Below are 11300 nucleotides of genomic sequence, written 5' to 3'. Positions count from 1 at the left end.
TCGGTCATGCAAGTACATTCAAATACAGGCAGACCCCTTTTCGGTCTTACCAAATCCTTTCATATGGGTGGGTCTACTCCTCGGAAATTATCTCATCCTGCTGAAAGCTCCACCACCTTCAATTACTTCATTTGAAGAGCCAGGAGTAAAAGTCTGTTTTCGAAACTCATTCCCACACCACGCTCTGAAACTGTGTGTGTGAACGAGTCTCGAGGGGGCATTTGTAGACAGGGAAAATTCCCGACCTATCACAAGCTGACACGTCACACTACCAAGTCCACAAAATATAGCCAATTACAAAGCACCACATATTGCTGCTAGGTTTTGCTATCACTATTCAGAAACTAATAGAAATTTGCCAAGTGTTATGCAAAAACCAATCACACATCAGCGCACGTGTAAGCGATGACATAAGCAGTTTCGCACGTGTAAGCGATGACACAATCAGTCCAGCATGTGCAGGCGATGACATAAGCGGACCAATCAAGCTCTGCCACATGTCACCAATCAAACTCCGCCACGTGTCGCTTACCTACCCCAAAACTCCTATAAATAGAGCCTTCCTAAGCCATTTGGGAGGGATCTGAGGGGATCAGATCAAGGAGATCCAGAGATTTGGAGGGAGGACCAGGCCATTGGAAGCACTCAGAAGTCCAGAAGCTCTGCCAGAACCAAGCTCTAAAGCCTCCAAGAACTTCAAGAACTTCAACTTCGAATACGAAGAACATTCGAAGGAAAATCATCCAAATCATCCGCCTAGATCCAAAAGTTTGCTGGAATCAAGCTCAAAAGCCTCCAGAAACATCAACAAATCACAAATCAGTGAAGCTCTACGGATTCAAGCCTCTAAAGCCCCGAAGAACTTTCACCACAAACCTTCGAATACAAAGAACATTCGAAGAGGAATCATCCAAATCATATTCCTAAATCTCAAAGTTCACTAGAATCAAGCTCAAAAGCCTCCAGAAATATCACAAACCACAAATCAACGAAGCTCTACGGATTCAAGCCTCTAAAGCCCCGAAGAACTTCCAACACAAACCTTCGAAGACGAAGAACACACCAAGATCACAAAGAACATACGAAGAACGTGAAGAACAAGGGATTTCTAACAAGCTCATAGCCAGAGATTCATTGTAATTCTGTTTCAACAATCTTCGATCTATCCCTCAACCAAATTGAAGGATATCTTGTGTTCAAATCAAAATCACATTACCACAATTCCAATCAACAAATCTTTTAAGGAGATCGAATCAGAGGATCACTCTTTTGTAATTACAGAGAATTGTACCACACATTCATCAATACAAATTCACATTTGTGACACTATTTTACTTGTTTGACTTATTTCGAACCGAGAAATTTAGTCGTCCACACGTGGCTAGCCCGGTTAGGTAAGCTTCATATTCTACCATGTTGTTTGAACAGGGGAATTCTAGCTTGAACAATAATGCTACTGCTTTATCTTCTTCATGGTACAAAACTACTCCCACTCCTCCAGACTGGGTGGTAGAAGACCCATCAAAATTAATTACACATTGTTCTCTAACCTCTTCTGCCATAGCTATTTCCCCTGGAACTTCATTGCCTAGTGGGAATTCTTTTTCTCCTGGAAACTGTGCTAATAAGTCTGCTATAGCCTGGCTTTTCACCACCCTAGGTGTCCCCATTCTCAAGTCGTACTGTGATAACTGTAATAACCACTGGGATATCCTGCTGGAAAGGATTGGTTGCTATAACAAAGCTTTAATGGCATGGGACTTGTTCATCAACCATACTTCGTAGGCCAAGAAATAATGGCGTAACCTCTGTGAGTCATATACAATAGCCAAACACACCCTTTCTGCCATTGGGTAACAAGTTTCTGCATCTTTTAAGGCGCGGCTGATGTAGTACACTAGTTACTCAATGCCGTCTCCATCTTCTTGGGCAATTAATGCACCAATGGCATATGAATTGGTGACCATGTAAAGTAGCAATGGTTTTTTGTGGATTGGGGCCTGCACTATGGGGAGGTTCATCATGATCTGCTGCAGCCTCTTGAAGGTCGTCTGCTGTGCTTCTCCCCATTCAAAACTTTGCCCTTTCCTGAACAACTTGGTGAAAGCCGAAGTGATTGATTCCAATCCAGGGATTAATCTCCAAATATACAAGACTTTTCCCAAGAAGCTCTTTAGTTCTTTTACCGTGGCTAGGGGTCTCATAGTTGCTATGGTCGTGGTTTTGGCTGGGTCTACATCTATCCCCCTGTTATGAACCAGGAAACCCAAGAATTTCCTGGAGTATACTCCAAATGCGCATTTGAGAGGGTTCATTCTCAATTTAAAGGCTCTGCATCTTTCAAATACCCTTTTCAACACATAGAAGTGCTCTTCTCTCCTTTTTGACTTAACCACTGTATCGTCCATATAGTCCTCTAATTTCTGATGCATCATATCGTGAAATATGGCCATCATTGCTCGTTGGTAAGTTGCACCTGCGTTTTTCAACCCGAAAGGCATCACAGTGTAGTAGAAATTACCCATGAATGTTCTGAAAGCAGTTTTCTCCGCATTCTTTGGTGCCATTCTGATTTGGTTGTACCCACTGAAACCATCCATGAATGAAAACATGGCACTTCCTGCTGCAGAATATATCAGTAAATCCATATTTGGCAATGGGAACTCGTCTTTCAAACACGCTTTATTGAGATTTCTGAAATCTACACAATATCTTATCTGGCCATTCTTCTTCCTTACTGGTACTATGTTGGAGAGCCAACGAAGGTGTTGAATAGGCTTGATGAATCCTACAGCCAACAATTTATGTACTTCTTTAACTATTTGCCCTTCTATTTCTGTGTGAAATATCTTGGTAGGCTAGGCCACGGGCCTGGCCTGTAGGTCCACATTTAATGTATATGCAACTAGCCTAGGGTCTAACCCCGACATTTCACTGTAGTCCCATGCGAAGATGTTTTTGAATTCTTTCAACAACAGTATTAACTCTCATTTTTCTTTTTCAATCAGACTTGCATTGATTGAGATAGGCCTCAGTTCCTGCGAACCAGACCCCAGGTCAACTTTCTCCAATTCTTCTTCTACCACAACCTGGGTATCTTTTTCTGCCAAAATTTCCTCATCCTTTTCTTCTTCTTTTTTCAAACTTTCTTGAGCTATGCAACACACCGACCTTCCGTGTTACCATTCTTGCGTGGGGCCTGCTTGTATCTTACTTGTGGGCCCCATGTGCCTTCATAATTTCTACACGATCTTGCCATCAGGCCCTTGGACCTTGATGCATTGGGGTGTATCATTTGATTCTGCAGTAGGCGCTTCTCTCCTTTTCCTCTTTCTTGCCAATAATTCCCTCAGATCAGGCTCTGGGTCATCTTGGACGTCTTCCCACTTAGGTACGAAGGTACCTCGTGGCTTTGATATTGAACTTTCCCTAGATAGAGCCCATTGGTCATAGAACATAGTTTCTACTAAATGGGTTTCTGCCTGCTTGAACGATGAGGGGTTTGTGGCTATGTGTATCATCTTGCCATTCAATCTTCCTTTCATGCACTGGTGAAAGGTGGATGGGACCAATCGGTGTTTGTGCAACCATGGCCTTTCCAAAAGCACATGATAGGATATTTCTGTTTTCACCACATGGAACCGAGCTAAAAAAAAGCTATGGGGCCTACTTTCAACCACAGCTGAATATGGCCTGCGGTGTACTTGCCCCTTTCACCGAACCCTATCACTTCCATTAGGCACCCCTGAATCTTTCTTTCTGAAATTCCTGCATCTTGTAAAGTGCTCAATGGAATGAGATTCACAGAAGCACTTGTATCTACCAAGGCTCTCTTTATAGGGATTTGATTTATGGACGCCGCTAAGTATAAGCATCTCCTGTGATCTGGGTGTCCCACCTCCATATCTTCATCACTAAAGGTGATTTCAGTTGACTCTGTAAGAGAGCCCTATCATTTGGGATTTCTGCCTCTACTCCTGCTTTAGAGGCAATGCTCACTAAAGCCTTTGTTGCTACCTTTCTTTCCTTTGCTATGAGTCCCAGCTAGTCGAACAAATTTTTGAACTTGAAGCTCTGTTGTAAAGTGGTAATGGCCGCTACAGGTAAGGCTAGGTTTTCTTCTTCGTCCTCTCTTGGGTCTGCGTAAACTACCACCACCGCTACACCCTTCCCCTTGTGGTTTGGGAGTAGATTTCCTTGGACTTTCTACTGGGACAGTTCTAGAGTCCCTTCTTTGATCCTGCAGTGCACTAGTCTGCGAAGCGCCTAACATTCTGTGGTAGGATGTTGCACGTAATTGTGTAAACGACAAAAGCATGGGTCCCTCCACTCATCCTCTGTGGGCTCCCTAGAAACTTGATTAGGTTTGAAGATCCCATTTGCTATCCATTTATCTAGCAGCACATCTAGCTCCTTTGAAGTGCATGGTATTGGTGGGGGAGTATCGTACTCTTTCCCGTCGGTCTTCCATCTCCGCTTACCAGTAGACACTGCTATGGCTTACAGAGCACTTCTTTTGTCCGTGCTCGACTTTACGGACCGGGCAGTTTTTCTCGCCTTTTGCAACAACTATACGAACTAGGAGATCTCTAAGTTTTCCAGGACTGCCCTGTACTCCCTGATCATATTCGTCATACATATATCTCTACTAGTGTCCTTTCTTCACAATGGTCATAGCAGTCAAGTGCTGTCCCTGAATCTCTTGATGTACTCCATCAAGTCTTCACCATTCCTCTGCTTGGTCGCTTGCAGAGTTGCAAGTGTTATCGTTTCTTCTCCGTGGAAGTATTTAGTACAAAATACATCCACCATATCATCCTATGTTGGGATCGATCTTGGCTTTAAGCCAATGTACCAGGTGTAAGCCCAGTCACAAAGTGATTTAGAAAATTCTTGAAAACATAAGTCTTTGTCTGTGGCATAAGGGCCAAGAGTATCAATGAACTTGCTCACATGCTTAACAGCACTTCCCTTCCTACCATCATACTGTGTAAAAGCTCGTAGCTCATACCTCTCGGGGTATGGTTTACTGAGCACTCTTAGTAGGTATGGAGGCCTTCGTGCATAGAATCTCTCCTTGGGTCCTCTGGCTATCTCTTGCTCCAAGAAAGCCGCTACTTCAGCCATAGTAATAAAACGTTGATCCGCGTTCTGTGAGACACCTCCTACTGGTGTCTCTTCTTTGTCTGCCATATGTTCTGGATCATGCTGGGTTCCTTTTTTCTTTGTTCTGTCTGTCTTTAGTTTTCTGTAGGGATTCTTAGAGGAGGTTGGGGTCCAGCCCCCATTCCATTGGCACCTTCCGCCTGGTTAGGCTGCTATTGGTGGGGCATTATTGGCCTAGATTCCGCTTATGAGGGCACGACACTCGTATTCTGTGTTGTCTTGGACTTTAAAGGCATTTGTTTGCGAGGGCTCTTATCCCTAATCTACTTCTCAACTCCCCAGTGGATCACCAATTTAATGTAGGGGCCTTTTTTATGCTATGCGTTGGGCTAGGCTACCTCCTGCGGTAGTGGGCCCGAGTATTCTAAGTAGGAGAGTTGAGATCGATCTAACTGCAACTCAATTTGGGCCAGCTTGTGCACAAACTATGCCTCGTCTGCCAGAAGTATGCTTATGGTAGGCAGAGCTGTTTCAGATGAGTTATGGTAGATAGATATTATAACAACAAAACAGAGTCATCTGACTTTTTAATAGAAAATGACCAAATAATCCCTATTTACGAAACATAATCACAGTGATAATAATGACTTTTACAAAGAAGATAAAGGAGTAAGCGACAACATGAGTTAATCAAGAATAAATATGAATTAAGTCAAGTTTGGTCTGCAGAAGCAAAAAACCAAAGAGGAAGAACGCTTCCTCTCAATGCAGCTAATCTCCCAAGAAAGATCCTGCCGTGGAGATTAATGGCTTTGAGGGAACCGGACCTGAATAATTAATGCCCAAAGGAATCCTTTTTACTTTTTTGGATGAGAGTATGATTTTGAGAAGGGGAGAGGGAAATCGACCTACTGGTGCATGCCCACCATGTTAACTCTCTTTGTTTTCTATTTTCTCTCTTATCTTTTTTCTTTTCCTTGTTTTTACTTTCTTTCTATTCTATTTAGTGATCTTCCCCTGTTTTTTGATCCATTCTTTCTGGGCACAGCAAGGGTCTTCTCATAGTGCTTGCCGTGACCAGATTTTACTACTTTGCCCCTTAACCACTTTTGTCTGGTCTAGGTGTACTTGCCGACCACCAAGGGATCATTTGTGTGCCACTCCCCTTTACTAGACAAAGGCAGGTTATTTTATTCATTAGTCTGTCATGGCACCCTTTCCTGCCACGGTGTAGGTGCTTTCTCTCTCTATCCCTTATGGCATGCACCTAACGGTTTCTCCCTCAACCTTGCTTCTTTTAGGTGGTCTATCATCCCAGTAGGACGTACCCCCCAAAAGAGCTTGGCAGGAGCTGCAAAATAGGTCTTTTCCCATCTCCCCACTATCAAACCATATCTCCTTACCTCTGACCCATGACTCCACCACATCCCATATTGGCTAGGTACAGGCTGGTGGTGCATGGGCCTTACGCGTGCTTCCCTTTCATGTACATCCAAAATCTGTCTGCTGCACATGCGTTTACCGTGGTCTAGAGGCTTGCTTGCACAGTCTGCCGCCCTTCTTCGTCCTTTTATATGGGTTGTTTTATAATTCCCTGCTCCTCTTAGAGGCTGGGCTTCATTTGATACTGGGCTTCACATTTCTTCCAGCCTATTTCTTGATTACCATCATGTCCTGTCATATTACTCTGTCATTCCTACTGTAATGACTTGATCCTGCCGGGCCTTTTTAGGCTTGCCATGTATTCTTTCCCAATGGCTTAGTACGACCATGGGTTTTCTTACTTATGGGCTCTTGTGTCTCTTTTGTTTTTCCTTGGGCATCTTCAACCCATTTGCTTGCCTTGGGCTTCCTCGGCCCTTTTCCTAACTGTGTGTTCCCATGGGCTTTTACTAACTTCATTGGGTTTCCTCGGCCCAATTACCTCATACTCATCTTTGGGGTTTGTGGGCCTGCCATCAATCCCTTACTCTCTTTGCTTGCATTGCTTTGGGCCTGTCGTGGCCCAATCTTACTTTTCCACATCGTACACTACCCATGGGTTTGCTATTTCTCTCTTTCTGGTCTCTTTTAAGCTCATTTGCTTTCTCAAGGCCCATTTATTTATTTTATGGACCTGTGATCCATTATTCATGCCGTTTGGACTTAATGGTTCTACTCTATGCTTGTTATTTCTTTGCTGCCCGTGTTGCTGGGTTGGGCTTCCTTCCTTCTATTTGGGATCCACAAAAAAGACCCTCAACAAAAATCAAGTGAATTTACCAAAATCATTAGCTAATGCTAGGAAATAATGATTGCTATTGTGAGAGGGTGTGGCATAGCCTCCCAAATATCACAATGTAATAGATAAAAAATTGACTTTGTAGTACTTAAACTCATTAGAAAAATGAGTCTTGAAAACTTAGCTTGAGGGCACACATTGATATAAAAATCCAAATACAAATTACTATTAGAATATTGTTTACCAATAGAGGATTTACGTGCATGAGATGGATGGTCTAGTCATATTAATGCTAGAGACTAAATCCATCAGTATTATTGGTATAAAATACATAAGCATTAAACGAAGATTCCTAGAGATATAGGCCACATCTTTCATTGTCCAGTGCAATTATTGTATTCAGTTATCAATCCTGAAAAATGAAATAATTGTTAAAAATATGCCAACATCAATAATTTTTCGCACAAAGATTAGGTTATAAGAAATAGAAAAGAAATTATATAGAGTTAGGTGGGAGGCAATGTAATAATTCCAACATATAGATGGGAGTTAAGTTCCTATTATTATATGCTAGTGGGATATATGGAAGATAAAAATGATGAAGATTACACCATGTGATTTGTAGCAATATTATCAATTATTCAAGAACTAGGTAACGAAGAAAAATTATCGAAAACGAAACATATACTAAATTAGCAAGGACTTCAACACCTACTTGTATTTGGATGATGTTAGATTATGTTCCTGTTAACAACAAGCCTATTTGGGCCTACTTTACTTGCTATACTCTATGTTATATTGCTGTATTTGTGTATTGCTAGTTGTAGATTCTGTTTATATAAATAGGCCTCATCTATATATTTGATATTCATTCAATAATATACTCAATTTCAAAAATTAATTTGATGGTATTGTTCATGTGCGAATTGGGAAAATTTTGAAACTAAGTATGATTTCATATTTGTAGAAGTTGTTGCAATAGTATTGTTGTTAAAAGAATCACCTTTTGATTTGAAATGGAGCTAGTAACAAGGGCGGCATTTTTCAGAAACTCATGTAGCTTGTAGCACTCATCATCTGTGTGTCCATTTTCTTGTAATATTTGCAAAAAAAGAGAAGCCCTGTAAATGATAGATCGAGTAGAAGGGGAAATGTTGTCATTGATTTAAGAAGAGATTAAAAAAAAAAAATGGTGCATCGAGTCTCTTCTTGAATTAAAAGAAAGTATGTGGATTCCAGTTAGCTCAATTGGTAAAATTTCTAATGGTTGTATAAGAAATTTGGGGTTCAATCTCCGTCTACACTAAAAACTGATTGGTGCCTTGGTCTGATGATAAAGAGCTATCATAAAAAACGAACGCCATAATTTGAAACTCTTTAAAAAAAAATTAAAAGAAAGTATGCATGTAACAACAAATAATGAAATGTTTAAAATTTGACTAAAAAAAAAAAACACTTAGTGTTGTTCAAACCCATCAAGAATTGCATTAGAAGTGCTTAATCTTGTTATTCATTAAAGTTGTCCTAGTTTTTACTAAAGTTATCAATTCTTTTTCAATGATCGTTTTGGTTCGTCCATTAGAACGAAATTTGTTGTTTCCGGTATATTTTGTATTCCATTTTGAGATAATAATGATGATAAAAATAATGCTTTGTTAGAGAGAGAGAGGGCAGGATTCACACCCGTCTCAATAAAAATATGGCTAAACTCTCTCAATATATGTTTCACGGCAAATAAAGAAGATTCAAGGTGGAACTCAAGATTCGAGTTGGTTTGTGATGGTTTGTACGATGGCGAATTGGATATCAGATTAGAGAGAGAAACCAAGAGAAAGCTCTCCTTTAGTGGTTCCTAATCTAAAACTGTGTTGAAAGAGGTGATGATGATGACAAGGAGGACAGTGGGTGATGTCGTGATTGAGTTACTTCGAAATCTGAAACCCAAGCTCAGATCTGTTGGGTTCTGATGGAGATGGTGAAACGGTGACACTATGACTAGTAGTTGTGTTTGGGTATTTTGACATCTGGTAGTGGTGGTGATTCTAAAGATAAAATGTGAGATTTATCTGATGTAGTTGGGTGTTTTGATCTCTAGTAGGTGTTCCATGTTTGGGTGGGATGTGGTCAAAAAAACATGATATTTGAGGCTGGCATGAATGCTTCAAAAGAGAGAAATAGAATTGAAAACATTGGTTTGACATGGAAAAGGCACAAAAGTTTTGTACGAAATTTGCCCTGTACTTCTTTCCGTTCGGTGTTGCATGATTATAGAGATAGTTGACGTTTTAAAAGGTACTATTAAATATATTTTTTCAAGCTGAATTTAGCAGGTACAAATTTTGCAAGAAAATCTAGAAGAGTAATTTTTAAGTATTTTTGGAATATAGAGAATAATATTTTTTTTGCTCACATTTATAATAGGGTTCATCGCATCTTGAATGTGAAAGAAAAAAACATTATTTTTCCGTGCTCTAAAAATATTTAAGAATTTTTCACGTTCACAATATTTGACGCGGTCATTGACAATTTATTTAGCAGCTTTTATTGTTGGCACAAATCCAAAGAGGAAGGTTAGGAGAATATAGCTTAGGCCGAGGAAGAGAGCCATCAACAAAAGCCCAAATGTATTTGGAAACTAGAGGCTAGAGCCATGGTCACAGCCCAAAACAAAGTGACACACTTTTCACTAGTTAGGCAATGTAAAATAAGAACATTTCTTAGGTTATTGAAATGATGAAGAATATTAGAGCTTTTAAGAGAGATGGAATAATTACTTCTACAAGGAAAATTCTAAAAAGAAATGGAGCTTCTTAAGGTAAGACGTCCTCAACGTGTAAGTCCTTCCAATCATCTTTAGTCTTTTTAAGATCATAGTCTAATTAAGGAATTTTGGATATTTCATGATTAGGATGATCTTATCAAGCTAGTGTGTATAATTATGAACTTTGAGTTTTAGGGTTAGACTATTAACTATAAGATATTCATAACTTGATTTTTAAACTGGATTAGTAAGCCAATTAGCCTTAAACTTGATCTTAACTTGGAAATTTGGTAAACTAATCATATATTTGGATTCTACATGAAAACTCAATGGGAATTTGATTTGATTCATAAAAAGAAGTTGTAATAAAAAAAATTTTAAAAAATTTAAAAAAAAAAAGAAAAGAAAAGAAAAAAAAGAGAGAAAATAATGACGGCAAAGCCGTGAAGGAAGAGAGAAAGAAAACTCTGAAAAGGGAAGGTAAGGAAGCAGTAGAAATGTTGAAGAGGAGAGACAACCGCTCTTGAACTTAATACTATGTTCATCACGTGTTTGATCTAGCAATCTTGGACAATTGTTCCCCCCACAATGATGTACATCCCGGCCCCCTCCCATTTCTGTTCAATACTTCAATTCACTCCCAGGCTTTAGTTTCAATTGTAGGCCTTTTTATCCTCTAATAAAACAAAACATGGCCCATACCCCACTTATATATAAATACCCAAAGCACTACTCAACTTTATCACCCATCCTCTAACTCAAAATCAGAAGATTCAGAACTCTTTCTTTTGTTTCTCTTTTTATTCTCTTCTTGTCTACTGCGTACATGCCACCGCCCACTTCACTGGTTCCAGTAGCCCCTAAACAAAACAAAACCCTCAGCTCAGCTCAGCCCTCCTCTCAAACTTAGTCCTCATGATCCCCCCCCAAAAAAAAAAAGAGACCATTATTTTCTTTCTTCTTGCTTTCTTAAAATAAATCATTCAGAGCAGGAGCATAGCCAAATGGTGAGTTTTCAGTTTCCGCTTCATCTCTTTTTAGTGTTTTTTTTTTTTCTCAACTATCTACACTTAAATATTCACATGCTCTTTAATTTTTCATAGATTTTTGGAGAAATATATGGTTGAAGGGAAGATAAAGTTTGCACTTTGGGAAGAGTCTTGAAGGGAGGTTGTTTGTTATGAGTCTTGAAGGGAAGATAAAGTTTCTAAG

General features: G+C 39.8%; 1 long non-coding RNA gene across 1 annotated transcript; it reads right to left on the bottom strand.

Annotated features, from left to right (window-relative positions):
- Positions 1 to 7493: 7493 nt before the first annotated feature.
- Positions 7494 to 8824, bottom strand: LOC112018458 (uncharacterized). The gene is made up of 2 exons (XR_010631987.1): positions 8331 to 8824; positions 7494 to 7739 (listed from the first exon to the last, which is right to left on the bottom strand). It is a non-coding gene; the product is annotated as an uncharacterized LOC112018458 (long non-coding RNA).
- Between the last annotated feature and the right edge of the window lie 2476 nt (positions 8825 to 11300).

This window comes from Quercus suber, unplaced genomic scaffold (genome assembly GCF_002906115.3).
Source record: "Quercus suber isolate HL8 unplaced genomic scaffold, Cork oak 2.0 scaffold_258, whole genome shotgun sequence".
NCBI lineage: Eukaryota > Viridiplantae > Streptophyta > Magnoliopsida > Fagales > Fagaceae > Quercus > Quercus suber.
This window is presented reverse-complemented; position numbering and strand designations above follow the sequence as displayed.